Source organism: Oreochromis niloticus, linkage group LG3 (genome assembly GCF_001858045.2).
Source record: "Oreochromis niloticus isolate F11D_XX linkage group LG3, O_niloticus_UMD_NMBU, whole genome shotgun sequence".
Taxonomy (NCBI): domain Eukaryota; kingdom Metazoa; phylum Chordata; class Actinopteri; order Cichliformes; family Cichlidae; genus Oreochromis; species Oreochromis niloticus.
The window spans coordinates 50,926,726-50,932,943 of NC_031967.2; positions in this window are offsets into that span (position 1 = coordinate 50,926,726).

Consider the following 6,218-nt stretch of genomic DNA (forward strand, 5'->3'; position numbering starts at 1 on the left):
GCGGAGGATCTATCAAGATTTGGGGCTAGATTTCAGCATCTGGACCAGATGGCAGTGTGGCAGCCACAGGTGACAGAACAGATGCTGTAGCTGCAGGCTAAATATAAAATATAAATATAATATAAATATTGAAATATAAAGAAAATAGAAAAACAATTATCAATATTTGCATATACATGCATAAATATATGTGTGTGTGTGTGTGTGTGTGTGTGTGTGTGCCCGCGCGCGTGTGTGTGTTTTCCAAAAATATGCCTTTTTTAAAAAAACTCTTTGGCCCAATAAGCCATCCATCCATCCATCCATTCGCTTCTGCTTATCCTTTTCAGGGTCGCGGGGGCGCTGGAGCCTATCCCAGCTGTCATAGGGTGAGAGGCGGGGTACACCCTGGACAGGTCGCCAGTCTGTCGCAGGGCCCCCAATAAGCCACTAAATAGTAATATTAGTATCATCAATCAAAAGTTATACAGATCTGCTTGGACAAAAATGTTTGGCATATTTTATTGGATTTTCACAAACAAAACAAAACAGAGAAACATGTAAGGAAAGCTTATATTACCAAAGCACACTTACAGAGTATTTATACCTACTGCGTTGCAGTAAGGTTAGGAGGTACCGGCCAGCGATTCCATCTGTTATTATGGGGAACGTAAGTTCAATCCCCAAAACACTGGATGAACTGGCAGCTCTAACCAGACATCAGAGGAGCTACAGGGAGTGCAGCCTGATGTGCTTCACAGAGTCGTGGCTAACTGCGCTAACTCCGGACTCACACGTAAACATGGATGGTTTTCATCTGATCCGGGCTAACAGAACAACAGAGAGTGGTAAGAAGAGAGGAGGGGGTCTGGCTGTGTTTGTGAACGATAGATGGTGTAACTCTGGGCATTTATCTATCAAAGAGACGCTATGCTGTAAGGACATTGAGCTGCTAGCGGTTAGCATGAGACCGTACTATCTACCGCGAGAGTTTACACACGTCATTATGATAGCTGTGTATGTCCCGCCCTCTGCTAGCGCTGCAGCAGCCTGTGAGGTCCTGCACACTGTAACCAGCAGACTCCAAACACAGCACCCTCAGGCCCTTTTCCTGATCTCTGGGGACTTTAATCACATCTCCCTGTCCTCCACTCTCCCCACCTTCACCCAGTATGTTACCTGCCACACCAGAGACAATAAAACATTGGACTTATTGTATGCCAACACCAAGGAGGCATACAGCTCATCACCTCTCCCTCCCCTGGGGGGCTCAGATCACAGTCTGGTTCATCTCCAGCCTGTGTATAAACCTGTAGTACACAGAGAACCAGTTGTGAAACGCACAGTAAGGAAATGGTCAGCAGAGACTGAAGAGGCCCTGAGGGACTGTTTCCGTTCTACTGTGTGGGACAACCTCTGCAGCCCCCTGGAGGATGACCTCAACAGCATCACAGACTGCATTACAGATTACATGAACTTCTGTGTGGACAACACCGTACCCATCAAAAAGGTACGGTGTTTTTCTAACAACAAGCCATGGATAAATCCTGAAATTAAGGCTCTCCTCAAGGAGAAGAAGAGAGTCTTTAGATCTGGAGACAAACAGGAGCTGAGAGTTGTTCAGAAGAAGCTGAAATGGAAGATAAGGCAAGGAAAGGAAAACTACAGGAGGAAGATGGAAGAGCAGCTGCAACGGGACAACATCAGAGGGGTTTGGAACAGCCTGAAGACAATCTCAGGACAAAAACCAACCCCCCAGGCTGCAGGAGACTTGGGGCGGGTGAATGACCTAAATAAATATTTTAATAGGTTTGATCAACCACCCACCCCTCCCACAGCATCGTCCCCCCTGCTGCAATCTCCCTCATCTTTTAGGACTGCCTGTCTTTCATCTCAGGACTTCACACCTCTCAGCTTCACACCTCTCAGCTCCCAGCCATCAAACCCACCCCCGGCTTCTGTGAACTCCAACTTACACCGCCCTCCCCCAAAATCCCCTCTCTCCATCTCAGAACTTCAAGTGATGAATGAGCTTCGCAAGATCAAGGTGCGGAAGGCTGCAGGTTCAGATGGCATCAGCTCCAGGCTCCTGAGATGCTGCGCAGATGAACTGTGTGGCATCCTAGGATATCTGTTCAGCCTGAGCCTGTCACTGGGGAAAGTACCACAGCTGTGGAAGACCTCCTGTGTGGTACCGGTACCAAAGACCTCCCATCCCAAGGACCTCAGCAGCTACTGGCCGGTAGCCCTGACATCACATCTGATGAAGACCCTCGAGAGGTTGGTTTTAAACCATCTGCGCCCCCTGGTGGGGTCTTCATTGGATCCACTACAGTTTGCTTACCAGCCTGGCATTGGGGTGGAGGACGCCATCATCTACCTCCTGCACCGAGCTCTGACTCACCTGGAGAAGCCTGGAAGCACTGTGAGGATCATGTTCTTTGATTTCTCCAGTGCTTTCAACACCATCCAGCCCAGTGGTGTGTCCCCAGTGTCCCAGTAGATCTATCACAGAACACCCACAGCATGTAAGGACACAGGGCTGTGTCTCTGATACACTAGTCTGCAGTACGGGGGCCCCACAGGGAACTGTGCTGGCACCGTTCCTCTTCACCCTCTACACTGCAGACTTCTCCATCAACTCCCCACGCTGCCACCTACAGAAGTTCTCTGACGACTCTGCCATAATCGGCCTCATCACAGGTGAGGGCGACTCAGAGTACAGACAGTGGACTCTGGACTTTGTAGACTGGTGTCAGCAGAACCACCTGCTGATCAACGCCGGGAAAACCAAGAAGTTGGTGGTGGACTTCTGGAGATGCAGACCCACCACACTGACACAGAGAAACATCCAGGGAGTGGACATTGAGATAGTGGACTCTTATAGGTACCTGAGTGTTCACCTGAATAATAAACTGGACTGGAGCCACAACACTGATGCTCTTTACAGGAAGGGTCAGAGCAGACTCTACCTGCTGAGGCGGCTGAGGTCATTTGGAGTCCAGGGAGCGCTTTTAAAGACCTTCTATGACTCTGTGGTGGCATCTGCCATTTTTTACAGTGTGGTATGTTGGAGCCTCACGCCTCCTCCTCTCAGCTGTTGGCCTCAAGGGAACTGGCAGACAAATGACCAGAGGTGGGACCAAGTCATTGTTTTGCAAGTCTCAAGTAAGTCCCAAGTCTTTATCCTCAAGTCACAAGTCAAGTCTCAAGTAAAGTCAAGCAAGTCAGAGTCAAGTCGCAAGTCAAGACAGACAACTTTCAAGTCAAGTCCCAAGTCCGAAACTTTGAATTTCAAGTCCTTTCAAGTCTTTTTTTTAACCCTCTGGGGTCCCGGGTATAATTGGCCGTTCTTGACTACTTTTGATTTTACCTCTATATTTCACTTTTAAAATATGTTTTTCTTGCCTTGTTTGGTATCATTATTTACAGCACAACCTCAAATATCTGAAATTTGAGTTATTTTTTTCATTTTGGTATACTATATTAGCACAGTTGATCTAAATTCAGACAAAAAATTCAGAATTCGAGTAGAAAAAAGTTATATTTTTTTTACATGTTTAACGAATCATTTTCATAACTTGAAATGCAAATAGAAATTGTACATTTCTAAAAATTATGCACAAGTTTTGCAAACAACAAAGTTATATGGTACTATTTACCTAAAAATGCAGCCAAGGCCTCAGGCGTTTTTTATATAACCATTTAAATCTATTTACAGAACAATCAGGTGTGCTGCATCAAATAAGAAGGCACACAAATTATTTGTGCCAGTCCAAAAAATGTAGTTTGTGTTCAGTATAAGACAGAGGAGAACACCACAGGCCTAAACCCTGCAGGTCTGACAACTGGAGGTGCAACAGTCCAGTTTTCTATGTGGAGACAGCGTTTACACTGGAATCTGCCTTTGACAGCTTTTTTAGATCAAATATGAAATTCAGCAGTCTAACCGACACACAATACAAAACAATAACTACACAACAAACTAACTACAGCCTCCAAACACGCTAAACGTCACTAATGTCTCACATATGAAAACTCTCTCTCTCTCTTTCTTTCGCTCGCCCGCTTTCCGTCGCGGGTGTCACTCCTAAAAACTTCCCCTTCTCCCTAAACAACCAAATGTCACATGTTGCCTTATCATTTTTTTGATTGGCTGACATGGTAAACTCTAACACCAATAGGGAAGGGGTGTTTTTTCTTTTTCTTTTTTCACTCGCAAGTGGAGAGCGTATGCTAGGCTGTCTGTAGAAAACGCCGTTTTTGTCTAGCATCCCTGTTGAGAATAACCTTTGCAAATAAACAACAGCTAATAATATAAGATCAAAGTATTTTATTTGATGTATTGACATAAATGACAGAAGAAAAAGGCCATGTATAGCAGGACTACTCAATTACACACTAAGGTGGGCCAGATTTTCTAACCAAAAAAAAAAAATTTCCCTGGCTCAGACATGCAAAAGTTAAACACGACCATACACTAATTGCAAATTAAACACAGTGATTTTGAATTGTGATGTGATGGTAAAATAAATATTTGTCAGTCTAAACTGGGTTAAATCTACGGGGTTAATGATGGGGAGGAGACGGAGAGAGACTGAGTACAGCTACAGAACCCACTTTCTGAAACGGACCCTGCTCACCATTCACCGACAATTCTGAGCTAACAAGTTGCATGTTATTCTTGGATGCGCTTGCAGGACCGGATTTAAAATAGCATGACAAACATATCATACCTGTTAAAGCCAAACAGTATCATCAACGTAGCCCGAAGAACATTTGCTAATAAGATGGAGTTAGCTAAGTCAGCTGTCTCATCGTAGCAAAAAAAAAAAAAAAGCACCACCTACCGTTCTTTATGCAACTTCAAATGTCGGACAAAGTTGGAAGTTGTTCCATCTCCGTCTGTGATTCTCTTCTTGCATGTTTTGCATATTGCATTTCGTTTTTTGTTGACTACTTCGTAGTTTATGTACCCGAAAGAAATTACTCTTGGGAGCATTTTTGGCTCCAGCGTTTTTGTTCTTTTTTTTTTTCAAATCTGGTTAATTTGATTGGCTGTGCTACAGCCCACGCTCACATACATACGGAGTGTGGTAAGAATGAATGAATGAATAAAGTGAATTAATGGTCCGCACTTTTTATATAATATGTATGTTAAATTTTAGATTTGGGTAAAATATCAAGTCTTTTCAAGTAAACAGGTTCAAGTCCAATTCAAGTCCCAAGTCACTGGTGTAAAAGTCCAAGTCAAGTCCAAGTCTTACAACCTTTTTTCAAGTCAAGTCTAAAGTCATAAAATTAATGACGCGAGTCCAAGTCATGTGACTCGAGTCCACACCTCTGCAAATGACTGATAAATGGTCACAGCTGCCATTAATATGTTTTTCTGGAGTTATACAGAACACCTCTCTGTCAACAAAACTATATCATTGTCACATTTTGGACTTTACAATATTGCATCAATGACTTTTAATATTTAATGTCTCGCTATGCATGAATATTTTTACAAATGTTTTAGCTGTTTAACTTTTTTCTTTTTTAAATTGTATTTGTCTGTTTTTGTTTGTTTGTTTTTTATTTTCTTTTTGTTTTATGTTTGTGTTTTGATCTGTGAACCCTAAAGCAGTATTTTCTTTCATAAGCTGAATTAGAGCTGGGCGATATGACCCAATATCCATATCTCGATATTTTTTAGCTGGATGGCGATATAAGATATATATCTCGATATTTTTTTAAAGCCATAAAGTAAGAACAAAAAGAGAGTTCTTAGTCAAAGCTGTGTCCCAGATGTCACACAGGCACTTTTATTAACATACAGCATAGATGTAGATGAAAAAAACTACTCAAAAATAAATTATGAGCATTTATTAAATAATGATGCTCCATAAATAAAAGAAAACTATGTTGTTTTGTGTATAACAAAGAGCTCATAATTGTGCAGTCAAAATGTAAACTAACAGACGCTGAGCATAATAACAAAGATTTCACAGCTGCTCTGTTCCCAACTTCTACTGCGTGACTGACAGCCTGGAGTTTGAAATCCGCTTCGTAACCATGTCTCTGAACAGGAGCCATTTATGGTCCTTATACACACAATACAGTAATATTACATTGAAGCACAGTACGTATCACTCCGCGAGGCTCCTCGGTAGCCGTAATGCTCCGACAATCCATCAAGCGGTGCAGCTCCGTAGCTTAGCAAAGTCATACTAAAACATTTTTTGACAGATTGCTGA